General features: G+C 52.8%; 1 protein-coding gene across 1 annotated transcript in view; it reads right to left on the minus strand.

Annotated features, from left to right (window-relative positions):
- BTBD7 (BTB domain containing 7) overlaps window positions 1-25021 on the minus strand; it is a 46100-nt gene extending 21079 nt beyond the window's left edge. Inside the window, exon 1 of the mRNA XM_075330548.1 lies at window positions 24905-25021. The gene's annotated coding sequence lies outside the window, so the exon portion shown is untranslated. The remainder of the gene's footprint in view (window positions 1-24904) is intronic.
- Window positions 25022-27507: the final 2486 nt, after the last annotated feature.

Here is a 27507-nt window from a genome sequence, read left to right on the forward strand (position 1 = left end):
ATGCCAGCCAGATAAAGCCATACGGCTGAAGGATGGTATTCTCAGGATGGGGAGCTCCACGTTATGGGGAGCCCCCCAGCCTAACAATATCAGTCAGCAGCCGCCCAGAATGGCGCATACATTAGATGCGACAGTTCTGGGACTGTACCCGGCTCTTCCCGATTTGCCCTGGTACGTTGGCAAATCGGGGTAATAAGGAGTTATTGGCAGCCCATAGCTGCCAATAAGTCCTAGATTAATCATGTCAGGCGTCTATGACACACCCTCCATGATTAATCTGTAAATTACAGTAAATAAACACACACCCGAAAAATCCTTTATTAGAAATAAAAAACACAAACATTCCCTCATTACCAATTTATTAACCCCGACAAAGCCCTCCATGTCCGGCGTAATCCAGGATGGTCCAGCGTCGCATCCAGCTCTGCTGCATGGAGGTGACCGGAGCTGCAGCAGACACCGCCGCTCCTGTCACCTGCACGCAGCTAATGAAGAGAGCCGTGCGATCAGCTGAGCTGTCACTGCATCCAGCGGTGGCCGAGAGTAACCTCAGTGACAGCTCAGCTGATCGCGCTACTGCGTGGAGCTGACAGGAGCGTGGAGGATGGGACTTTCAGCGGTGGCGGTGGCGGTGAGAGGGGTCCATCATCTCCCCTGTGCGTGCACGCTGGGGACAGCGGTACTTCGGGAAACTCGTGGAGGACGGGACTATCAGCGGCGGCAGCGAGAGGGGGACGGACATTGGCAGCTAAAAACATTGATTTTTCCCTCTCGCTGCCGCCGCTGATAGTCCCGTCCTCCACATCATCTCCCCTGTGCGTGCACGCTGGGGACAGTGGTACTTCGGGGAACACGTGGAGGACGGGACTATTAGTGGCGGCAGCGAGAGGGGGATGGACAATGGCAGCTGAAAACATTGATTTTTCCCTCTCGCTGCCACCGCTGCTGATAGTCCCGTCCTCCACATCATCTCCCCTGGGGACAGCGGTACTTCGGGGAACACATGGAGGACGGGACGGGACCACTTGCCTGACCTCACTTCCTGACAAATCACCTGCGTATTTGGTACCAAAAACGCAGGTAAAAGGCAGGTAAAATGCACCACTTTTGATTAGCATGCATTTTTCCTGCGTTTTTGATGCCCTCATTGATTTCAATGGGTGACAAATGTTGACAAAAACGCAGGAAGAATGAACATGCTGCATTTTTTTTGACACAAACTTTTGACAAAAAAAACGCTGACAAACTGCAATGTGCGCAGCAAATCTGACTTCTCATAGACTTTGCTGGGAAGTCAGATGTCAGAAAGTTCTGCTGACAAAACTGCAGCCAAAAAAGCAGCAAAAAAAGCAGCGTGCGCATGTAGCCTTAACATGTTAGTACACCCACAGGAGCACACAGGGGAGTACTAACATGCTATTCAATTCAGCATCACTAGTGGTGCCGCGTGTCCTGTGTTCGCAGTGACCGCGCTTCTGAATGCCGGGCACTTCCGGTCATGTGCAGTCGACCTCTCTGAAGCCGGGACGTGTACACTCTGCTTCATACTGCGCATGACCGGAAGTGCCCGGCGTCCAGAACCGCTGGAGTCACTGCATTGAATAGCATGTTAGTACACCCCTGTGGATGTACTAACATGCTAAGAGGGCGGCTAGTTGGGGGATATAACGCCCTTGGGACTAGTCCCCGCGCTCATTAGCATATGATATAAGCTCTTTAGAAATACTTTTGCTATAGATCTCTTTATCTATACTAGTGTATACAGGGATTAGCAATATGCACTCAACTGCTCGTGGTCCGGGGGGCATATTGCACCTGACAGGTTTCCTTTAAAGGGAACCTGTCACCAGAAATTTTGCGTTAAACCTAAAAGTTTCCCCTTCTGCAGCTCGTGGGCTGCATTCTAGCAGGTTCCTGTAGTTTTGTGCCCCCTTTTAGACCAAATTAAATACTTTATAAAGTTGTACCTTTTGGTATGCAAATCTTCTAAATTATCCATGGGGGCGGGCTGTCTGGTGTCCGTTACTGTCCCTCCTGCCGATTTACGCCGTCCCCCAACGCTCCATTTCATACTTCAGGACGCCGCCCAGTGCGCCCGTGGTCCCATGCATGCGCCGTGCTACTGTACCGGGACTGTGCACTGTGTGCACAGTGTGACCGCTGGTGACGTGTTGCGCAGGCACGAGATTATGGGCGGCGCTGTGATTGTCATCAGCAAGTGCCCGCCCATAATCTCGTGCATGCGCTTTCCCCTCTGCCTCCAGCGTTCTGCGCAAGCGCTGGCCAGATGACCCGACGTCACCTCTTTCCCATCTTGCCCTGGAGCAGGAAATAGATGGGAGGAGCGGAGCAGGACACCACCGGTTACGAAAGGTGATGTCGGGTCATCTGGATAGCGCTTGCGCAGAACGCTGGAGGCAGAGGGGAAAGGGCGGGCACGAGATTATGGGCGGGCACTTGCTGATGACAATCACAGTGCCGCCCATAATCTCGTGCCTGCGCAACACGTCACCAGCGGTCACACTGTGCACACAGTGCACAGTCCCGGTACAGTCGCACGGTGCATGCGCGGGACCACGGACGCACTGGGCAGCGTCCTGAAGTATGAAATGGAGCGTTGGGGGACGGCGTAAATCGGCAGGAGGGAGAATAACGGACACCAGACAGCCCGCCCCCATGGATAATTTAGAAGATTTGCATACCAAAAGGTACAACTTTATAAATATTTAATTTGGTCTAAAAGGGGGCACAAAAACTATAGGAACCTGCTAGAATGCAGCCCACGAGCTGCAGAAGGGGAAACTTTTAGGTTAAAGCTAAATTTCTGCTGACAGGTTCCCATTAATGTCTCCTCACTATAAGATCACTGCTTACAGCCAGGAAATAGCACCCTTATTGTCTATATAGGAAGCTAAACAGCCGAGCAGCACAGATGTGGCACCGCTCTAAGCTGAGGGTATGAGACAATTGCACCCAGCCTTGGAGGCCCGATGCAATCACATGTGCAGCATGAATCGGTTTTCCAGAATTCAGAAAAAAGTAAGACGTTAAAAAAAAAAAAAAAAAAAAAAAAGGTCCGTCCCAGTGCTGTCCTTAAGGTGTGACCGCTGCAGGCAATCTGAGAAAAGCAAGAGGCTGTCGCTTTCATATGCACATTTTCAGCTCATTAATATTGCAGGAAAGCGTTGAGAATAAAGGGGGCAGTGGGATATTCGCTAAGATTCAGCAGATTTGTAACGAACCCTCAGCTGTGAGAAGTAATAGATCAGGTCTCAGAATGTACTGAACGTCTCCATATTCACTAACAGCAAGCAGAGATATTAAAACTAAAAGAGGGAAGCAAAAAAAAAAAAAAATTCCAGAAAACCCCCTTTATTCTGAGCGGCTCCTTCCTCGTTGGCCATACACACTCCATATTGTATTATTTCGAGGGACAGGAGATCAGCAGCTGCCGGACACATCTGCAGCCACTTATCCGCTGAGGTGCAGTACACATCGCGGACCCATCGGCTTCCCACCACCAATGTGTTAAATATGGCTGATGTGGTTCTCTCCCCCAAATTGAGGTCCTCGCTCAGGGAGGAGGGTGACGAGACGCCGCCGCTTCTGTTCTCAGTTACTGGAAAGGAGCGTAAGAAACATGAAAGGACGAGGAGTGGATCCTGCAATGACGAGGCTGCGCTCCTACCCCTGTAATCAGTGCCGTCACCGACAACTATATATCCTACTGACCGACAGTCACCCATCCCTCCGTCACCGACAACTATATATCCTACTGACCGACAGCCACCCATCCATCCCTCCGTCACTGGCAACTAAATATCCTACTGACCGACAGTCACCCATCCCTCCGTCACCGACAACTATATATCCTACTGACCGACAGCCACCCATCCATCCCTCCGTCACTGACAACTAAATATCCTACTGACCGACAGTCACCCATCCATCCCTCCGTCACTGGCAACTAAATATCCTACTGACCGACAGTCACCCATCCCTCCGTCACCGACAACTATATATCCTACTGACCGACAGTCACCCATCCCTCCGTCACCGACAACTATATATCCTACTGACCGACAGCCACCCATCCATCCCTCCGTCACTGACAACTAAATATCCTACTGACCGACAGTCATCCATCCGCCCGTCACCGGCAACTAAATATCCTACTGACCGACAGTCACCCATCCCTCAGTCACCGACAACTAAATATCCTACTGACCGACAGTCACCCATCCGTCCCTCCGTCACTGGCAACTAAATATCCTACTGACCGACAGTCACCCATCCGTCCCTCCGTCACTGACAACTAAATATCCTACTGACCGACAGTCACCCATCCATCCCTCCGTCACCGGCAACTAAATATCCTACTGACCGACAGTCACCCATCCGTCCGTCACTGACAACTAAATATCCTACTGACCGACAGTCACCCATCCCTCCGTCACCGGCAACTAAATATCCTACTGACCGACAGTCACCCATCTGTCCGTCACCGGCAACTAAATATCCTACTGACCGACAGTCACCCATCCATCCATCCTTCACCGGCAACTAAATATCCTACTGACCGACAGTCACCCATCCGTCCGTCACTGACAACTAAATATTCTACTGACCAACAGTCACCCATCCGCCCGTCACCGGCAACTAAATATCCTACTGACCGACAGTCACCCATCCATCCATCCTTCACCGGCAACTAAATATCCTACTGACCGACAGTCACCCATCCGTCCGTCAGTCACCGACAACTAAATATCCTACTGATCGACAGTCACCCATCCGTCCCTCAGTCACCGGCAACTAAATATCCTACTGACCGACAGTCACCCATCCGTCCGTCACTGACAACTAAATATCCTACTGACCGACAGTCACCCATCCCTCCGTCCGTCATTGGCAACTAAATATCCTACTGATTGACAGTCACCCATCCGTCCGTCACTGGCAAACACTATCAGCCATAGCCCCGGTCAGCAATAAGTTGCACATTGAAGGGGTATTCACTAGAGTTGAGCGAGTACCTAACTATTGGCACTCGCTATACTGATAATGAGCGCTGTCTAATAGTCGCCTATTTGTTCTGAATAGTGCGTGTAATGCAAGTCAATGGGGAAAAACTTGTAAAGTAATGAGTAACCCGAATGCTGTACTATGCTGTACTATTCGCGCGAATAGTGCAGAATTCGGGTTACTTGTTACATTGCAAGTTTTCCCCATTGACTTGCATTGCACACACTATTCAGAACACATACGCGAGTATTAGACACTGCTCGTTATCAGTATCGTGAGTGCCAACAGTTAGGTCCTGTAATATTGTGGTGGTGATGCCGGCGGCTGGGAATGACCTGATGCTGCAGCTCACGATCAGGACAGTCAGCGGCAGATTCATCACAAATCCAAAGAACGGAGACATCGACCGCACCCAGCAACACCAGGCGATGACGTTCCAGGGCTGTGGAGATGGAGTCGGTATAAAATGCACCGACTCCGAAAACATATAATAAATTGAGTCCAGCGTGCAATGCAGAATGTGCTGAATATGTTTTCATAGGAATTTGGGAAAGTTATGAAATGTCCTATAAATGTCTGTTCTATTCCGGATCTAAGGCTACATTCACACACAGCGTTTTTGCTGCGTTTTTTGAGGATACGTTTTTTAGCTGCAAAAGCAGATCAGCTTTTTATAAAAACCGCATCATCTGTAAGGTTTCTGAGCTCATAGGTAATCCTTTCAATAGCAAAGCAGATTAGAAAAATAACAGACAATGCTTCAAACATGATAAGTTCAATTAAACTGATGAATGAGAGGAATGAACAACAGCTAGAAGAAAATTTAGGATTCAGTATGTGTGAGATAGAGCCACAGCGCTGCTCATGTAACTGAGGAACACACAGATATTACAACAGAAGCACAGCAAAATGATACTTTAGGATTAGATGATCTTGTTTCCTATTCATCACATGCGCTGTGTTGTGCACACGCTGCAGCAGGCAATAAGAGTCTGCAAGAGGGACATGCTGGAAATCTGATTGGAAAAGTGAGGAAATTGGTTATTGCCGCCAGAACCCCTAAAATTGATTCCATCTTGAAGAGACGTGCTGGGAAAGGGGCAATTGTTGATCAAGCCACTCGGTGAGGCAGCACTTATTTAATGATTGAGCAATTGCTTGAACCAAAACCATTTCTTATAGATATGGCGAACCCTAATGTAACCCTAAATGAAGGTCAAAGGACAAAGGTGGCTGAATTGAAGGAATTGCTTAATCAACCATTTACCGTGACTAAAAGATTACAAGCTGAGGATTTAACGCCTGGCATTTTCATAAGGGAGTGGAAGAACTTGCTATTTTGCCTGTCCCAAAGAGGAGGTTTAATCGCAGGTGGCCTTTCTGCTTCAATGAAACGGAGAGAGACACAGCTATTGGAAAATAAAATTCTTCTGGCAGCTGTTTATGTGGACCCAAGTCATCGTATACTGCTTGATGATCAACAGCTTTAAAAGGAAAAAAAGCTTTGACTGAGGTAGCAGTTAGAATGAGCGGCTACAGGACTGCCAGGCGCAAGAGGACTTGGGGCCTGAAAGTGCTACTGCTGCCATATCTTCATCCTCATCAGATGAGGAGTTTAACTTTGACAAGTATTTGAAGGACATGGAGCAGCAAAGCGTTACCGCAAAGGAAAAAGATTTCACTCCGTCTCCTATAGCAGCAGATTGGCCAGATGTCACTGCGTCTCCTATAGCAGCAGATTGGCCAGATGTCACTGCGTCTCCTATAGCAGCAGATTGGCCAGATGTCACTGCGTCTCCTATAGCGGCAGATTGGCCAGATGTCACAGAGTCTCCTATAGCAGATTGGCCAGATGTCACTGCGTCTCCTATAGCGGCAGATTGACCAGATGTCACAGAGTCTCCTATAGCGGCAGATTGACCAGATGTCACTGCGTCTCCTATAGCAGCAGATTGACCAGATGTCACAGAGTCTCCTATAGCAGATTGGCCAGATGTCACTGTGTCTCCTATAGCAGCAGATTGGCCAGATGTCACTGTGTCTCCTATAGCAGAAGATTGACCAGATGTCACTGCGTCTCCTATAGCGGCAGATTGGCCAGATGTCACAGAGTCTCCTATAGCAGCAGATTGGCCAGATGTCACTGCGTCTCCTATAGCGGCAGATTGACCAGATGTCACAGAGTCTCCTATAGCAGCAGATTGACCAGATTTCAGTAACATTTTTCACTTGCTTTCAAAGAAATAGAAAAATTCAACCGTTCATCAAAACTGACTGTGCACGAGGCAATTCCTTTATACCCGGAGATTGTTAGAGATGTTCCCATGTGGTTACGGCTTTGCCTCCAACCCAAGTTACCGTAGAGAGGTCGTTCTCCAGCCTTAACATTATTAGGTCAGATTTGAGGTCATCTGCGAAGAAGGATCTGATGGAGGCAATTCTATTCTTACATCAAATTCATGCACAAATGTTATTTACTATGTTTTTGTTGAAAACTGTTTTTTTGCCACTTACATAGTGTTTACATATTTGTATGTAATCTATATTACATAGTGTATTACATATTTACAAATTTATTACAGTTTTTTGTGTTCTAAAGTTGTATCCAATAAATATATTTTATGTTCTTTTTAAATATCTTGATTATTGTATCATAAAAGTGATTAAATGACTGATGTTCACATTGTACTACAATACATTTTTCACTTAATATATGTGGGAGTCGCAGTCGGTGCAAGGGAACTTGAGGGCTCGGAGTAGCAGGTTTGGCTTTCCGACTGCACAGCCCTGTGACATACTACAGTGAAACGCGGAGAAAATGTCCAGAACGTCCCCGACTGCACCGCTCATCTGCTGCTTCGTGTACGCAGGAAATCAGAAAAATCAAGAAACAGGCACGATGCCAGAATGTGGGGTCACAACCGCCCCTCTCCGAGACTGAAATAGGAATCAACAATTCCCCAGCCCACCCCCACCATGAGCCGATATATTCACTGCAACGGGCATCACCCGACTACTGGAGCAGCACCAGACTGCAACATAGAGAACTAAACCTGCCAGAAGAACCGGATCAAAACATATCCGAGCAGAATAGTGAGTGCAGCTCTGGAGTATAAGGCTACGTGCGCACGTTGCGTTCTATTCCGCTTTGCATGTGAGTCTCAGAACGTAGCCGAAAAGCTGCGTTCTGAGACGCATTGTTACTGCAGAATTCATGCATTCTGGATGCTTTCTCTGCCATAGAGTGGAAAGCATCCAGAACGCACTTTTTTGACAGTGCGGTCCCACTCGGCTCTGCTGCATCCCCATAGTCTTGCAGCAGAGACGAGTGGGACCGCACTGTCAAAAAGATCATGGCTGGCTGCGAGACAGTGCCGCGCTATCAGAATGAACTCGGATGAACTTCACCCGACTTCATTGTGGTTGCGCGGCTCTGTGCGTGTGCCGCAGCTTGATTTGCGATCACAATTGAAGGACTCACCGGTGACCACAAATCTCCTGAGTGACTGCAGTGAGCCGTGCGATCAGCGGTGCCGTCACTCAGGTTACCCGCGGCCAGCTCGAGTCCTCCACCCGAGAATTGTGGCCGTGGGTAACCTGAGTGATGTCCCCGCTGACAGCGCGACTCACTTCAGTTTCTGCATGGAACTGACAGGAGCGGCGGTGATCTACGGCCGCTCCTGTCAGCTTCATGTAGCAGAGCTGGATGCGGCGTGGGACCTCGTGAGGATTACACCCGACCTGGAGGGGTGTTTGGGCATTTTAATAAAGTGGTGAAAGAGGGTGTTTTTTTTCCTTTTATTTCAAATAAAGTATTTTTTCGGGTGATTGTGTTTATTTACTTTCACTTACAGGTTAATCACTGGGGGTGTCTCAGACGCCTGCAATGATTAACATAGGACTTAGTGACAGCTATGGGCTGCCATTAACTCCTTATTACCCCGATTGTCAGCGCACCAGGGCAATTCTGGATGAGCCGGGTAGAGTCCCGGGACTGTCGCATCTAATCGATGCAGCAATTCCGGGCGGCTGCTGGCTGATATTTTTAGGCTGGGGGGCTCCCCATAATGTGTGGCTCCCCATCCTGAGAATACCAGCCTTCAACCGTGTGGCTTTATCTTGGCTGGTATCAAAATTGGGATGACCGCACGACGGTTTTTTTTTTTAAATTATTTATTTTACTGCACTACGTAGACCCGTCCACCAGCGACTGTGATTGGTTGCAGTGAGACAGCTGTCACTCAGTGTGGGGGCAGGTCTGACTGCAACCAATCATAGGCGCCGGTGGGCGGGGGAAGCAGTGAATAAGAGATGGAATAATGAGCGGCCGGCATTTTCAAAAGCTAGAGAAGCCGCCGGAGCAGTGTGACAGCCGTGCAGCGCCACGCCGGTGATCGGTCAGTATGAGAAAGGGAAGGAGGGTGGGGAATAGACCGACATTGGCAGACAGAGAGAGAGAGTGGAAAATGCAACCAAAACGCACAAAAGTAGTGACATGTTGCATTTTAGAACACAGCGTCTTGGCAGCAGCCGAAACGCTGCGTTCTAAAACGCAACGTGTGGATGGAATTTGCACAATCTTCATAGATTGTGCTGGGGACGCAGGACGCATGCTTTTACGCTACGGTGCAGAACGCAGCGAAAAGAAGGGAATTTTGTTACTTACCGTAAATTCCTTTTCTTCTAGCTCCTATTGGGAGACCCAGACGATTGGGTGTATAGTACTGCCTCCGGAGGCCACACAAAGCATTACACTAAAAAGTGTAAGGCCCCTCCCCTTCTGGCTATACACCCCCAGTGGGATCACTGGCTCACCAGTTTTAGTGCAAAAGCAAGAAGGAGGAAAGCCAATAACTGGTTTAAACAAATTCACTCCGAAGTAACATCGGAGAACTGAAAACCATTCAACATGAACAACATGTGTACCCGAAAAACAACCAAAAATCCCGAAGGACAACAGGGCGGGTGCTGGGTCTCCCAATAGGAGCTAGAAGAAAAGGAATTTACGGTAAGTAACAAAATTCCCTTCTTCTTCGGCGCTCCATTGGGAGACCCAGACGATTGGGACGTCCAAAAGCTGTCCCTGGGTGGGTAAAGAAATACCTCATGTTAGAGCTGCAAAGACAGCCCTCCCCTACGGGGAGACAACTGCCGCCTGCAGGACTCTTCTACCTAGGCTGGCGTCCGCCGAAGCATAGGTATGCACCTGATAATGTTTGGTGAAAGTGTGCAGACTCGACCAGGTAGCTGCCTGGCACACCTGTTGAGCCGTAGCCTGGTGTCGTAATGCCCAGGACGCACCCACGGCTCTGGTAGAATGGGCCTTCAGCCCTGATGGAACAGGAAGCCCAGCAGAACGGTAGGGTTCAAGAATTGGGTCTTTGATCCATCGAGCCAGGGTGGCTTTTGAAGCCTGCGACCCTTTGCGCTTACCAGCGACAAGGACAAAGAGTGCATCCGAGCGGCGCAGGGGCGCCGTGCGGGAAATGTAGATTCTGAGTGCTCTCACCAGATCCAACAAATGTAAATCCTTTTCATACCGATGAACTGCATGCGGATAAAAGGAAGGCAAGGAGATATCCTGATTAAGATGAAAAGAGGATACCACCTTAGGGAGAAACTCCTGAATGGGGCGCAGCACTACCTTGTCCTGGTGGAACACCAGGAAAGGAGCCTTGGATGACAGCGCTGCTAGTTCGGACACACTCCGAAGAGACGTGACCGCTACCAGAAAGGCCACTTTCTGTGAGAGTCGAGAAAGTGACACATCCCTCAGAGGCTCGAAGGGCGGCTTCTGGAGAGCAACAAGGACCTTGTTTAGATCCCACGGATCTAACGGCCGCCTGTACGGAGGTACGATATGACAAACCCCCTGCAGGAACGTGCGCACCTGAGAAAGTCGTGCTAGACGCTTCTGAAAAAACACGGATAGTGCCGAGACTTGCCCCTTAAGGGAGCCGAGCGACAAGCCCTTTTCCAACCCAGATTGCAGGAAGGAAAGAACGACAGGTAACGCGAATGGCCAGGGAGATACTCCTTGTGCAGAGCACCAGGATAAGAAAATCTTCCACGTTCTGTGGTAGATCTTAGCAGAAGTGGACTTCCTAGCCTGTCTCATGGTGGCCACGACCCCTTGGGGTAATCCTGAAGACGCTAGGATCCAGGACTCAATGGCCACACAGTCAGGTTCAGGGCCGCAGAATTCCGATGGAAAAACGGCCCTTGGGACAGTAAGTCTGGACGGTCTGGCAGTGCCCACGGTTGGCCGACCGTGAGATGCCACAGATCCGGATACCACGACCTCCTCGGCCAGTCTGGGGCGACGAGTATGACGCGGCCGCAATCGGATCTGATCTTGCGTAACACTCTGGGCAAGAGTGCCAGAGGTGGAAACACATAAGGGAGCCGGAACTGCGACCAATCTTGCACTAAGGCGTCTGCCGCCAGAGCTCTTTGATCGCGAGACCGCGCTATGAAGGTCGGGACCTTGTTGTTGTGCCGAGACGCCATTAGGTCGACGTCCGGCACCCCCCAGCGGCGGCAGATTTCCTGAAACACGTCCGGGTGAAGGGACCATTCCCCTGCGTCCATGCCCTGGCGACTGAGGAAGTCTGCTTCCCAGTTTTCTACGCCCGGGATGTGAACTGCCGATATGGTGGATGCTCTTTCCTCCACCCACATCAGAATCCGCCTGACTTCCTGGAAGGCTTGCCGACTGCGTGTCCCTCCTTGGTGGTTGATGTATGCCACCGCTGTGGAGTTGTCCGACTGAATTCGGATCTGCTTTCCTTCCAGCCACTGCTGGAAGGCTAATAGGGCAAGATACACTGCCCTGATTACCAGAACATTGATCTGAAGGGTGGACTCCTGCTGAGTCCACGTCCCTTGAGCCCTGTGGTGGAGAAAAACTGCTCCCCACCCTGACAGACTCGCGTCTGTCGTGACCACTGCCCAGGATGGGGGCAGGAATGATCTTCCCTGTGATAATGAGGTGGGAAGAAGCCACCATTGCAGAGAAACCTTGGCCGTCTGGGAAAGGGAGACTTTCCTGTCTAGGGAAGTTGTCTTCCCGTCCCATTGGCGGAGAATGTCCCATTGAAGTGGGCGCAGATGAAACTGCGCAAACGGGACTGCCTCCATTGCTGCCACCATCTTCCCTAGGAAGTGCATGAGGCGCCTTAAGGGGTGCGACTGGCCTTGAAGGAGAGACTGCACCCCTGTCTGTAGTGACCGCTGCTTGTTCAGCGGAAGCTTCACTATCGCTGAGAGAGTATGAAACTCCATGCCAAGATACGTTAGTGATCGAGTCGGTGCCAGGTTTGACTTTGAAAAGTTGATGATCCACCCGAAAGTCTGGAGAGTCTCCAGCGCAACATTCAGGCTGTGTTGGCATGCCTCTTGAGAGGGTGCTTTGACAAGTAGATCGTCTAAGTAAGGGATCACCGAATGTCCCTGAGAATGCAAGACTGCTACCACTACAGCCATGACCTTGGTGAAAACCCATGGGGCTGTCGCCAGACCAACTGGCAGAGCTACGAACTGGAGATGGTCGTCTCCTATCACGAAACGTAGAAAACGTTGGTGCTCTGTAGCAATCGGCACGTGGAGATAAGCATCTTTGATGTCTATTGATGCAAGGAAATCTCCTTGAGACATTGAGGCAATGACGGAGCGGAGGGATTCCATCCGGAACCGCCTGGCGTTCACATGCTTGTTGAGCAGCTTTAGGTCCAGAACAGGACGAAACGAGCCGTCCTTTTTTGGAACCACAAAGAGATTGGAGTAAAAACCTTGCCCTTGTTCCTGCAGAGGAACAGGGATCACCACTCCTTCTGCTTTTAGTGAGCACACCGCCTGCAGAAGGGCATCTGCTCGGTCGGGATGTGGGGAGGTTCTGAAGAACCGAGGCGGAGGACGAGAACTGAACTCTATCCTGTACCCGTGAGACAAAATGTCTGTTACCCACCGGTCTTTGACCTGTGGCAGCCAAATGTCGCAAAAGCGGGAGAGCCTGCCACCGACCGAGGATGCGGAGGGATGAGGCCGAAAGTCATGAGGCAGCCGCCTTGGAAGCGGTTCCTCCGGTTGCTTTCTTGGGGCGTGAGTGAGCCCGCCAGGAATCTGAGCTCCTTTGCTCCTTCTGAGTCCCTTTGGACGAGGAGAATTGGGTCTTGCCGGAGCCTCGAAAGGACCGAAACCTCGACTGCCACTTCCTCTGTTGAGGTTTGCTTGATCTGGGCTGGGGTAAGGAGGAGTCTTTACCCTTGGATTGTTTAATGATTTCAGCCAATTGTTCACCAAACAGTCTATCTACAGATAGTGGCAAGCTGGTTAAACATTTTTTGGAAGCAGAATCCGCTTTCCATTCCTTTAACCACAAGGCTCTGCGCAAAACCACAGAGTTGGCAGACGCCATTGAGGTACGGCTTGTAGAGTCCAGGACAGCGTTGATAGCGTAAGTCGCAAACGCAGACATTTGCGAGGTTAGGGACGCTACTCGCGGCACTGCTGGACGTATGATAGAGTCCACCTGTGCCAGGCCAGCTGAAATAGCTTGGAGTGCCCACACGGCCGCGAATGCTGGAGCAAACGACGCGCCGATAGCTTCATAGACAGACTTTAACCAAAGGTCCATCTGTCTGTCATTGGCATCTTTAAGTGAAGCCCCATCCTCCACTGCAACTATGGATCTAGCCGCAAGCCTGGAGATTGGGGGATCCACCTTTGGACACTGGGTCCAGCGTTTGACCACGTCAGGGGGAAAGGGATAACGTGTATCCTTAAGACGTTTGGAGAAACGCTTGTCTGGGTAAGCATGGTGTTTCTGGACTGATTCTCTGAAGTCAGCGTGGTCCAGAAAAGTACTCAGTTTACGCTTGGGATACCTGAAATGGAATTTCTCCTGCTGTGCAGCTGCCTCCTCTGCAGAAGGGGCTGGGGGAGAAATTTCCAATAGACTATTGATGGCCGCTATAAGGTCATTTACCATGGCGTCACCATCAGGAGTATCCAGATTGAGAGCGGTTTCAGGATTAGACTCCTGATCACCCTCCTCTGTCTCATCATGTAGAGACTCTTCTCGCTGAGACCCTGATCCGCGTGATGACGTGGAGGGTCTCTCCCAGCAAGCACGCTTAGGCTGCCTGGGACTGTCATCTGAATCAGAGCCGTCAGGCTGAGATGCCTGGGACCCCCTTGAATCACGGATTAACTCCAACTGAGGGGGACCGGGGAACGTTGCCGCAGCAGTGTCCATGGTCTGAGTAACTGGCCTGGCCTGCAAGGTCTCTAGTATCTTTGTCATAGTGACAGACATCTTATCAGCAAAAACTGCAAACTCTGTCCCCGTCACCGGGACAGGGTTCACCGGCGACTCTGCCTGGGCCACTACCACCATAGACTCCGGCTGACGAAGTGGCACAGGGACCGAACATTGCACACAATGGGGGTCATTGTAACCTGCCGGTAGATCAGCCCCACAAGCGGCACAAGTAGCGTATTGCTGTGCAGCTGCAGCCTGTGTCTTGGCACCCTTGCGTTTTGCGGATGACATGTTGTCGTCTCCTCAGAGCAAGATAGGGTATACAGCCAAGAAGCGACCTTACAGTGCAATATATATATACATATATATATGGTATAGAGAAAAAAAAAGGTACACCAATATAACACTGTGGCACTAGTGGGGCCAGCACTGAAAGTGCTGCTTACCGCCCGCTTAACGCGGGTGTGTGGTCGCCAGAAATCCCTTGTCTGGGTCTCCCAGAGCCGGTGTCCGTTCTCCAGCCAGACTGCATGTAGGAATGGCTGCCGGCGTCCTATGGAGAGGGGCGGGCCCTGGGCGTGTGCAGACAAAGAGCGGGAAACCAGCGTCCCCCTGTGCCTAGTGAGAGGGCTGGAGCATGTAAATAAGACTCCAGCCCTCGGCGCTGATTACTCATACAGCGTCTCTCCCTTGCCCTGATTGACAGGGTGGGGGCGGGAACGAAGCGGAGCTAGGCCGCAGAAGCCGGGGACTAAATTTATAAGCGACGCCGTCGTAAAAGCACGGTCGGCGCTAAGTCCCCGGCGCACTACAAGTCGCAGCCGCGCCGCCGCTCCAGGGGCGGTCGGCGCGGCAGTCCCCAACACATAAAGTCACTCAGAAAAACTGTAGTGACTGTAACCCCAGCGCGCAGCGCTACTGTCCCCGGCGCACTAGCACACCCAGCAAGTCTGGAATGTGCGCGGCCTGTTTGGGACACAGAGTACCTGAATGTCGCAGGGCCTTGTCCCTGAACGGTACCCAGCTCCGTATCCAGCAGGTTCTATGGGTCTGTGGAAGGAGTCCGGCCTCAGGGCTTGGGGGCCGGTAAGATCCCACTTCCTCAGAGCCCCTCAGGGGGATGGGGAAGGAAAACAGCATGTGGGCTCCAGCCTCCGTACCCACAGTGGGTACCTCAACCTTAACAAACACCGCCGACATAAAGTGGGGTGAGAAGGGAGCATGCTGGGGGCCCTAGTATGGGCCCTCTTTTCTTCCATCCGACATAGTCAGCAGCTACTGCTGACTAAACAGTGGAGCTATGCGTGGATGTCTGACCTCCTTCGCACAAAGCAGAAAACTGGTGAGCCAGTGATCCCACTGGGGGTGTATAGCCAGAAGGGGAGGGGCCTTACACTTTTTAGTGTAATGCTTTGTGTGGCCTCCGGAGGCAGTGCTATACACCCAATCGTCTGGGTCTCCCAATGGAGCGCCGAAGAAAGCATGATAACACGCAACGTGCGCACACAGCCTAATACAGGAGGTAAATCAGGATCAGTAATGTATGTACACAGTGACTGCACCATCAGAATAGTGAGTGCAGCTCTGGGGTATAATACAGGAGGTAACTCAGGATCAGTAATGTAATGTATGTACACAGTGACTGCACCAGCAGAATAGTCAGTGCAGCTCTGGGGTATAATACAGGAGGTAACTCAGGATCAGTAATGTAATGTATGTACACAGTGACTGCACCAGCAGAATAGTGAGTGCAGCTCTGGAGAATAATACAGGAGGTAACTCAGGATCAGTAATGTAATGTATGTACACAGTGACTGCACCAGCAGAATAGTGAGTGCAGCTCTGGAGTATAATACAGGAGGTAACTCAGGATCAGTAATGTAATGTATGTACACAGTGACTGCACCAGCAGAATAGTGAGTGCAGCTCTGGGGTATAATACAGGAGGTAACTCAGGATCAGTAATGTAATGTATGTACACAGTGACTGCACCAGCAGAAGAGTGAGTGCAGCTCTGGGGTATAATACAGAAGGTAACTCAGGATTAGTAATATAAGTAACTGATTATGAGCATCAGCTATTTAAAGAATATCATGAGGTCAACGTCCATTGTAATTGACAGAACCTATGATCCTCCAGCACAGGAACGTCTCCGCCACAGATTATGTAAACTCATCATAACAAATGCAAATCAATAAGTTATCCATTACCCATGAAACACACAGCACAGCCTGTTATCACGGTAAAGAATATAATAATTCTTGAGCATTTGTTTCCTATCAGTGAGAGGAAGTAACAATGGAAACAAAGACACTGACGTCTGATCCAACAATGCACTCCTCGCTTATGGGTAAATTACATCTATTATTAGTGATGAGCGGGCACTACCATGCTCGGGAACTGGGTACTGGTAACTAGTGATGAGCGGGCACTACCATGCTCGGGAGCTGGGTACTCGTAACTAGTGATGAGCGGGCACTACCATGCTCAGGTGCTCAGTACTGGTAACTAGTGATGAGCGGGCACTACCATGCTCGGGTGCTCGGTACTGGTAACTAGTGATGAGCGAGCACTACCATGCTCGGGAGCTGGGTACTCGTAACTAGTGATGAGCGGGCACTACCATGCTCGGGTGCTCGGTACTGGTAACTAGTGATGAGCGGGCACTACCATGCTCGGGTGCTCGGTACTGGTAACTAGTGATGAGCGGGCACTGCCATGCTCGGGTGCTCAGTACTGGTAACTAGTGATGAGCGGCACTACCATGCTCGGGTGCTCAGTACTGGTAACTAGTGATGAGCGGGCACTACCATGCTCGGGTGCTCAGTACTGGTAACTAGTGATGAGCGGGCACTGCCATGCTCGGGTGCTCAGTACTGGTAACTAGTGATGAGCGGCACTACCATGCTCGGGTGCTCAGTACTGGTAACTAGTGATGAGCGGCACTACCATGCTCAGGTGCTCAGTACTGGTAACTAGTGATGAGCGGGCACTACCATGCTCGGGTGCTCAGTACTGGTAACTAGTGATGAGCGGGCACTACCATGTTCGGGTGCTCAGTACTGGTAACTAGTGATGAGCGGGCACTACCATGCTCGGGTGCTCAGTACTGGTAACTAGTGATGAGCGGGCACTACCATGCTCGGGTGCTCAGTAGTCGTAACTAGTGATGAGCGGGCACTACCATGCTCGAATGCTCAGTAGTCGTAACTAGTGATGAGCGGGCACTACCATGCTCGGGTGCTCAGTACTGGTAACTAGTGATGAGCGGGCACTACCATGCTCGGGTGCTCAGTACTCATAACTAGTGATGAGCGGGCACTACCATGCTCGGGTGCTCAGTACTCGTAACTAGTGATGAGCGGGCACTACCATGCTCGGGTGCTCAGTACTGGTAACTAGTGATGAGCGGGCACTACCATGCTCGGGTGCTCAGTACTGGTAACTAGTGATGAGCGGGCACTACCATGCTTGGGTGCTCAGTACTCGTAACTAGTGATGAGCGGGCACTACCATGCTCAGGTGCTCAGTACTGGTAACTAGTGATGAGCGGGCACTACCATGCTCGGGTGCTCGGTACTGGTAACTAGTGATGAGCGAGCACTACCATGCTCGGGAGCTGGGTACTCGTAACTAGTGATGAGCGGGCACTACCATGCTCGGGTGCTCGGTACTGGTAACTAGTGATGAGCGGGCACTACCATGCTCGGGTGCTCGGTACTGGTAACTAGTGATGAGCGGGCACTGCCATGCTCGGGTGCTCAGTACTGGTAACTAGTGATGAGCGGCACTACCATGCTCGGGTGCTCAGTACTGGTAACTAGTGATGAGCGGGCACTACCATGCTCGGGTGCTCAGTACTGGTAACTAGTGATGAGCGGGCACTGCCATGCTCGGGTGCTCAGTACTGGTAACTAGTGATGAGCGGGCACTACCATGCTCGGGTGCTCAGTACTGGTAACTAGTGATGAGCGGGCACTGCCATGCTCGGGTGCTCAGTACTGGTAACTAGTGATGAGCGGCACTACCATGCTCGGGTGCTCAGTACTGGTAACTAGTGATGAGCGGCACTACCATGCTCAGGTGCTCAGTACTGGTAACTAGTGATGAGCGGGCACTACCATGCTCGGGTGCTCAGTACTGGTAACTAGTGATGAGCGGGCACTACCATGCTCGGGTGCTCAGTACTGGTAACTAGTGATGAGCGGGCACTACCATGCTCGGGTGCTCAGTACTGGTAACTAGTGATGAGCGGGCACTACCATGCTCAGGTGCTCAGTACAGGTAACTAGTAATGAGCGGGCACTACCATGCTCGGGGGCTCTGTACTGGTAACTAGTGATGAGCGGACACTACCATGCTCGGGTGCTCAGTACTGGTAACTAGTGATGAGTGGGCACTACCATGCTCGGGTGCTCAGTACTGGTAACTAGTGATGAGCGGGCACTACCATGCTCAGGTGCTCAGTACTGGTAACTAGTGATGAGCGGGCACTACCATGCTCGGGGGCTCTGTACTGGTAACTAGTGATGAGCGGGCACTATGCTCGGGGGCTCTGTACTGGTAACTAGTGATGAGCGGGCACTACCATGCTCGGGTGCTCAGTACTGGTAACTAGTGATGAGCGGCACTACCATGCTCAGGTGCTCAGTACTCGTAACTAGTGATGAGCGGGCACTACCATGCTCGGGTGCTCAGTACTGGTAACTAGTGATGAGCGGGCACTACCATGCTCGGGTGCTCAGTACTGGTAACTAGTGATGAGTGGGCACTACCATGCTCGGGTGCTCAGTACTGGTAACTAGTGATGAGCGGGCACTACCATGCTCGGGTGCTCAGTACTCGTAACTAGTGATGAGCGGGCACTACTATGCTCGGTAGTTGCAGCCAGCAGTCGGATGCTCGGATAGGCGTGACGCGAGTAAATGAAAGTCAATAGGAGACTTAGGCTCTGTTCACACTAGAAAAAGGATTTTTCTCAAGAAATTTCTTGAGTCTAAAAGATTAGCGCACTTGCGGTAAAAAAAAACAAAACAAAACAAAAAACGCACCAATACCGCACCGAAATCCGCATGCGTTTGTACCGCGTTTTTGGTGTGTTATTTCCCGCGGGTTGGTCCCTGCGGATTTGTACCATTATCTATGGCAAAAAACGCAGGTACCTTCAGAAAAGAAGTGACTGCTCATTCATTTTCTCAGGAAATTCTGCAGTGTGCACAGCCATTTTTTTTTCCATAGGTGGTGCTGGGAACTTCTGCAGAAAGGTTACAGCCATTAGCTCAAGAAATTTCTGCAGCAAAAATGCAAAAAACCACGGGTAACAACGCAGTGTGCACAGGGCCTAAAGCATATTCCTGGGACATCTAACGGGAAACTGCTGCCATTATAGTCAGTACGAGAATCGCAGCTAAGCGTCCGACAACTGGTAACAAGCACAGAGCGCCCGAGCATGGTAGTGCCCGCACGCTCTCTAGTTACCGGGGAGAGGGGGGGCAGCAGCGTACAGTATACACGGGGGGGGGGGGCAGCAGCGTACAGTATACACGGGGGGGGCGCAGCGTACAGTATACACGGGGGGGAGGCAGCGTACAGTATACACGGGGGGGAGGCAGCGTACAGTATACACGGGGGGGAGGCAGCGTACAGTATACACGGGGGGAGGCAGCGTACAGTATACACGGGGGGGGAGGCAGCGTACAGTATACACGGGGGGGGAGGCAGCGTACAGTATACACGGGGGGGAGGCAGCGTACAGTATACACGGGGGGAGGCAGCGTACAGTATACACGGGGGGGAGGCAGCGTACAGTATACACGGGGGGGAGGCAGCGTACAGTATACACGGGGGGGAGGCAGCGTACAGTATACACGGGGGGGGAGGCAGCGTACAGTATACACGGGGGGGGAGGCAGCGTACAGTATACACGGGGGGGGAGGCAGCGTACAGTATACACGGGGGGGAGGCAGCGTACAGTATACACGGGGGGGGAGGCAGCGTACAGTATACACGGGGGGGGGGAGGCAGCGTACAGTATACACGGGGGGGGGAGGCAGCGTACAGTATACACGGGGGGGGGGAGGCAGCGTACAGTATACACGGGGGGGGGGAGGCAGCGTACAGTATACACGGGGGGGGGAGGCAGCGTACAGTATACACGGGGGGGGGAGGCAGCGTACAGTATACACGGGGGGGGAGGCAGCGTACAGTATACACGGGGGGGGGAGGCAGCGTACAGTATACACGGGGGGGGGGGAGGCAGCGTACAGTATACACGGGGGGGGGGGAGGCAGCGTACAGTATACACGGGGGGGGGAGGCAGCGTACAGTATACACGGGGGGGGGAGGCAGCGTACAGTATACACGGGGGGGGAGGCAGCGTACAGTATACACGGGGGGGGGGGAGGCAGCGTACAGTATACACGGGGGGGGGGAGGCAGCGTACAGTATACACGGGGGGGGGGAGGCAGCGTACAGTATACACGGGGGGGAGGCAGCGTACAGTATACACGGGGGGGAGGCAGCGTACAGTATACACGGGGGGGAGGCAGCGTACAGTATACACGGGGGGGAGGCAGCGTACAGTATACACGGGGGGGAGGCAGCGTACAGTATACACGGGGGGGAGGCAGCGTACAGTATACACGGGGGGGGAGGCAGCGTACAGTATACACGGGGGGGAGGCAGCGTACAGTATACACGGGGGGGAGGCAGCGTACAGTATACACGGGGGGGAGGCAGCGTACAGTATACACGGGGGGGAGGCAGCGTACAGTATACACGGGGGGGAGGCAGCGTACAGTATACACGGGGGGGAGGCAGCGTACAGTATACACGGGGGGGAGGCAGCGTACAGTATACACGGGGGGGAGGCAGCGTACAGTATACACGGGGGGGAGGCAGCGTACAGTATACACGGGGGGGAGGCAGCGTACAGTATACACGGGGGGGAGGCAGCGTACAGTATACACGGGGGGGAGGCAGCGTACAGTATACACGGGGGGGAGGCAGCGTACAGTATACACGGGGGGGAGGCAGCGTACAGTATACACGGGGGGGAGGCAGCGTACAGTATACACGGGGGGGAGGCAGCGTACAGTATACACGGGGGGGAGGCAGCGTACAGTATACACGGGGGGGAGGCAGCGTACAGTATACACGGGGGGGAGGCAGCGTACAGTATACACGGGGGGGAGGCAGCGTACAGTATACACGGGGGGGAGGCAGCGTACAGTATACACGGGGGGGAGGCAGCGTACAGTATACACGGGGGGGAGGCAGCGTACAGTATACACGGGGGGGAGGCAGCGTACAGTATACACGGGGGGGAGGCAGCGTACAGTATACACGGGGGGGAGGCAGCGTACAGTATACACGGGGGGGAGGCAGCGTACAGTATACACGGGGGGGAGGCAGCGTACAGTATACACGGGGGGGAGGCAGCGTACAGTATACACGGGGGGGAGGCAGCGTACAGTATACACGGGGGGGAGGCAGCGTACAGTATACACGGGGGGGAGGCAGCGTACAGTATACACGGGGGGGAGGCAGCGTACAGTATACACGGGGGGGAGGCAGCGTACAGTATACACGGGGGGGAGGCAGCGTACAGTATACACGGGGGGGAGGCAGCGTACAGTATACACGGGGGGGAGGCAGCGTACAGTATACACGGGGGGGGAGGCAGCGTACAGTATACACGGGGGGGGAGGCAGCGTACAGTATACACGGGGGGGGAGGCAGCGTACAGTATACACGGGGGGGGAGGCAGCGTACAGTATACACGGGGGGGGAGGCAGCGTACAGTATACACGGGGGGGGAGGCAGCGTACAGTATACACGGGGGGGGAGGCAGCGTACAGTATACACGGGGGGGAGGCAGCGTACAGTATACACGGGGGGGGAGGCAGCGTACAGTATACACGGGGGGGGAGGCAGCGTACAGTATACACGGGGGGGGAGGCAGCGTACAGTATACACGGGGGGGGAGGCAGCGTACAGTATACACGGGGGGGGAGGCAGCGTACAGTATACACGGGGGGGGAGGCAGCGTACAGTATACACGGGGGGGGAGGCAGCGTACAGTATACACGGGGGGGGAGGCAGCGTACAGTATACACGGGGGGGGAGGCAGCGTACAGTATACACGGGGGGGGAGGCAGCGTACAGTATACACGGGGGGGGAGGCAGCGTACAGTATACACGGGGGGGGAGGCAGCGTACAGTATACACGGGGGGGGAGGCAGCGTACAGTATACACGGGGGGGGAGGCAGCGTACAGTATACACGGGGGGGGAGGCAGCGTACAGTATACACGGGGGGGGAGGCAGCGTACAGTATACACGGGGGGGGAGGCAGCGTACAGTATACACGGGGGGGGAGGCAGCGTACAGTATACACGGGGGGGGAGGCAGCGTACAGTATACACGGGGGGGGAGGCAGCGTACAGTATACACGGGGGGGGAGGCAGCGTACAGTATACACGGGGGGGGAGGCAGCGTACAGTATACACGGGGGGGGAGGCAGCGTACAGTATACACGGGGGGGGAGGCAGCGTACAGTATACACGGGGGGGGAGGCAGCGTACAGTATACACGGGGGGGGAGGCAGCGTACAGTATACACGGGGGGGGAGGCAGCGTACAGTATACACGGGGGGGAGGCAGCGTACAGTATACACGGGGGGGAGGCAGCGTACAGTATACACGGGGGGGAGGCAGCGTACAGTATACACGGGGGGGGAGGCAGCGTACAGTATACACGGGGGGGAGGCAGCGTACAGTATACACGGGGGGGAGGCAGCGTACAGTATACACGGGGGGGAGGCAGCGTACAGTATACACGGGGGGGAGGCAGCGTACAGTATACACGGGGGGGAGGCAGCGTACAGTATACACGGGGGGGAGGCAGCGTACAGTATACACGGGGGGGAGGCAGCGTACAGTATACACGGGGGGGAGGCAGCGTACAGTATACACGGGGGGGAGGCAGCGTACAGTATACACGGGGGGGAGGCAGCGTACAGTATACACGGGGGGGAGGCAGCGTACAGTATACACGGGGGGGAGGCAGCGTACAGTATACACGGGGGGGAGGCAGCGTACAGTATACACGGGGGGGAGGCAGCGTACAGTATACACGGGGGGGAGGCAGTGTACAGTATACACGGGGGGGAGGCAGTGTACAGTATACACGGGGGGGAGGCAGTGTACAGTATACACGGGGGGGAGGCAGTGTACAGTATACACGGGGGGGAGGCAGTGTACAGTATACACGGGGGGGAGGCAGTGTACAGTATACACGGGGGGGAGGCAGTGTACAGTATACACGGGGGGGAGGCAGTGTACAGTATACACGGGGGGGAGGCAGTGTACAGTATACACGGGGGGGGAGGCAGTGTACAGTATACACGGGGGGGAGGCAGTGTACAGTATACACGGGGGGGAGGCAGTGTACAGTATACACGGGGGGGGAGGCAGTGTACAGTATACACGGGGGGGGAGGCAGTGTACAGTATACACGGGGGGGAGGCAGTGTACAGTATACACGGGGGGGAGGCAGTGTACAGTATACACGGGGGGGAGGCAGTGTACAGTATACACGGGGGGGAGGCAGTGTACAGTATACACGGGGGGGAGGCAGTGTACAGTATACACGGGGGGGAGGCAGTGTACAGTATACACGGGGGGGAGGCAGTGTACAGTATACACGGGGGGGAGGCAGTGTACAGTATACACGGGGGGGAGGCAGTGTACAGTATACACGGGGGGGAGGCAGTGTACAGTATACACGGGGGGGAGGCAGTGTACAGTATACACGGGGGGGAGGCAGTGTACAGTATACACGGGGGGGAGGCAGTGTACAGTATACACGGGGGGAGGCAGTGTACAGTATACACGGGGGGAGGCAGTGTACAGTATACACGGGGGGGAGGCAGTGTACAGTATACACGGGGGGGAGGCAGTGTACAGTATACACGGGGGGGGAGGCAGTGTACAGTATACACGGGGGGGAGGCAGTGTACAGTATACACGGGGGGGAGGCAGTGTACAGTATACACGGGGGGAGGCAGTGTACAGTATACACGGGGGGGAGGCAGTGTACAGTATACACGGGGGGGAGGCAGTGTACAGTATACACGGGGGGGAGGCAGTGTACAGTATACACGGGGGGGAGGCAGTGTACAGTATACACGGGGGGGAGGCAGCGTACAGTATACACGGGGGGGAGGCAGCGTACAGTATACACGGGGGGGAGGCAGCGTACAGTATACACGGGGGGGAGGCAGCGTACAGTATACACGGGGGGGAGGCAGCGTACAGTATACACGGGGGGGAGGCAGCGTACAGTATACACGGGGGGGAGGCAGCGTACAGTATACACGGGGGGGAGGCAGCGTACAGTATACACGGGGGGGAGGCAGCGTACAGTATACACGGGGGGGAGGCAGCGTACAGTATACACGGGGGGGAGGCAGCGTACAGTATATACACACGTCAGCGCTCCGGGGTCTCAGGGCCGCAGTCGGTGACAGAGCCCCTCGCTGAGGCCTTCCTTCTCCTTCCTCCGTCGCCTGCTCCCCCGGCCCCGGCCGCCTCCTGTCTCCCGGGCGGACACTCACCTCCCGGCGGCTCAGCAGCTCCCGGCTCCTCCCGTCCTTCTCCTGGGCTCCGCAGCCATTATCCCGCTAATAGCGGCCCGGAACTCCCCCTCCGCCTCAGAGCCCCGCCGCCGCCATCTTGTCTCTACCCCCTCCCTCTACTACGTCACCAGCCGAGGAAACACGTGACCCAGAGTGACGTCACCCGTGCGTCTCCGGAGAGATCCATAGAGCCCAAAGTATCTAATCCTCTCCTGTGTGATACTGTCTGCTGAGCTGTGTATCTAATCCTCTCCTGTGTGATGCTGTCTGCTGAGCTGTGTATCTAATCCTATCCTGTGTGATGCTGTCTGCTGAGCCGTGTATCTAATCCTCTCCTGTGTGATACTGTCTGCTGAGCCGTGTATCTAATCCTCTCCTGTGTGATACTGTCTGCTGAGCCGTGTATCTAATCCTATCCTGTGTGATGCTGTCTGCTGAGCCGTGTATCTAATCCTCTCCTGTGTGATACTGTCTGCTGAGCTGTGTATCTAATCCTCTCCTGTGTGATACTGTCTGCTGAGCCGTGTATCTAATCCTATCCTGTGTGATACTGTCTGCTGAGCTGTGTATCTAATCCTCTCCTGTGTGATACTGTCTGCTGAGCCGTGTATCTAATCCTCTCCTGTGTGATACTGTCTGCTGAGCCGTGTATCTAATCCTCTCCTGTGTGATACTGTCTTCTGAGCTGTGTATCTAATCCTCTCCTGTGTGATACTGTCTGCTGAGCCGTGTATCTAATTCTATCCTGTGTGATACTGTCCACTGAGCTGTGTATCTAATCCTATCCTGTGTGATACCGTCTGCTGAGCTGTGTATCTAATCCTCTCCTGTGTGATAGTCTGCTGAGCTGTGTATCTAATCATGTTCTGTGTGATACAGTCTGCTGAGCTGTGTATCTAATCATGTTCTGTGTGATACAGTCTACTGAGCTGTGTATCTAATTCTCTCCTGTGTGATACAGTCTGCTGAGCTGTGTATCTAATCCTCTCCTGTGTGATAGTCTGCTGAGCTGTGTATCTAATCATGTTCTGTGTGATACTGTCTGATGAGCTGTGTATCTAATCCTCTCCTGTGTGATACTGTCTGCTGAGCCGTGTATCTAATCCTCTCCTGTGTGATACTGTCTGCTGAGCCGTGTATCTAATCCTATCCTGTGTGATACTGTCTGCTGAGCTGTGTATCTAATCCTCTCCTGTGTGATACTGTCTGCTGAGCCGTGTATCTAATCCTATCCTGTGTGATACTGTCTGCTGAGCTGTGTATCTAATCCTCTCCTGTGTGATACTGTCTGCTGAGCCGTGTATCTAATCCTCTCCTGTGTGATACTGTCTGCTGAGCCGTGTATCTAATCCTATCCTGTGTGATACTGTCTGCTGAGCTGTGTATCTAATCCTCTCCTGTGTGATACTGTCTGCTGAGCCGTGTATCTAATCCTATCCTGTGTGATACTGTCTGCTGAGCTGTGTATCTAATCCTCTCCTGTGTGATACTGTCTGCTGAGCCGTGTATCTAATCCTCTCCTGTGTGATACTGTCTGCTGAGCCGTGTATCTAATCCTATCCTGTGTGATACTGTCTGCTGAGCTGTGTATCTAATCCTCTCCTGTGTGATACTGTCTGCTGAGCCGTGTATCTAATCCTCTCCTGTGTGATACTGTCTGCTGAGCCGTGTATCTAATCCTATCCTGTGTGATACTGTCTGCTGAGCTGTGTATCTAATCCTCTCCTGTGTGATACTGTCTGCTGAGCCGTGTATCTAATCCTCTCCTGTGTGATACTGTCTGCTGAGCCGTGTATCTAATCCTCTCCTGTGTGATACTGTCTGCTGAGCCGTGTATCTAATCCTCTCCTGTGTGATACTGTCTTCTGAGCTGTGTATCTAATCCTCTCCTGTGTGATACTGTCTGCTGAGCCGTGTATCTAATTCTATCCTGTGTGATACTGTCCACTGAGCTGTGTATCTAATCCTATCCTGTGTGATACCGTCTGCTGAGCTGTGTATCTAATCCTCTCCTGTGTGATAGTCTGCTGAGCTGTGTATCTAATCATGTTCTGTGTGATACAGTCTGCTGAGCTGTGTATCTAATCATGTTCTGTGTGATACAGTCTACTGAGCTGTGTATCTAATCATCTCCTGTGTGATACAGTCTGCTGAGCTGTGTATCTAATCATGTTCTGTGTGATACAGTCTACTGAGCCGTGTATCTAATCCTCTCCTGTGTGATACTGTCTGCTGAGCCGTGTATCTAATCATGTTCTGTGTGATACTGTCTGATGAGCTGTGTATCTAATCCTCTCCTGTGTGATACTGTCTGCTGAGCCGTGTATCTAATCATGTTCTGTGTGATACAGTCTGCTGAGCTGTGTATCTAATCCTCTCCTGTGTGATACTGTCTGCTGAGCCGTGTATCTAATCATGTTCTGTGTGATACTGTCTGATGAGCTGTGTATCTAATCCTCTCCTGTGTGATACTGTCTGCTGAGCCGTGTATCTAATCCTCTCCTGTGTGATACTGTCTGCTGAGCCGTGTATCTAATTCTCTCCTGTATGATACTGTCTGCTGAGCCGTGTATCTAATCCTC

Source organism: Anomaloglossus baeobatrachus, chromosome 12, assembly GCF_048569485.1.
Source record: "Anomaloglossus baeobatrachus isolate aAnoBae1 chromosome 12, aAnoBae1.hap1, whole genome shotgun sequence".
NCBI classification, from domain to species: domain Eukaryota; kingdom Metazoa; phylum Chordata; class Amphibia; order Anura; family Aromobatidae; genus Anomaloglossus; species Anomaloglossus baeobatrachus.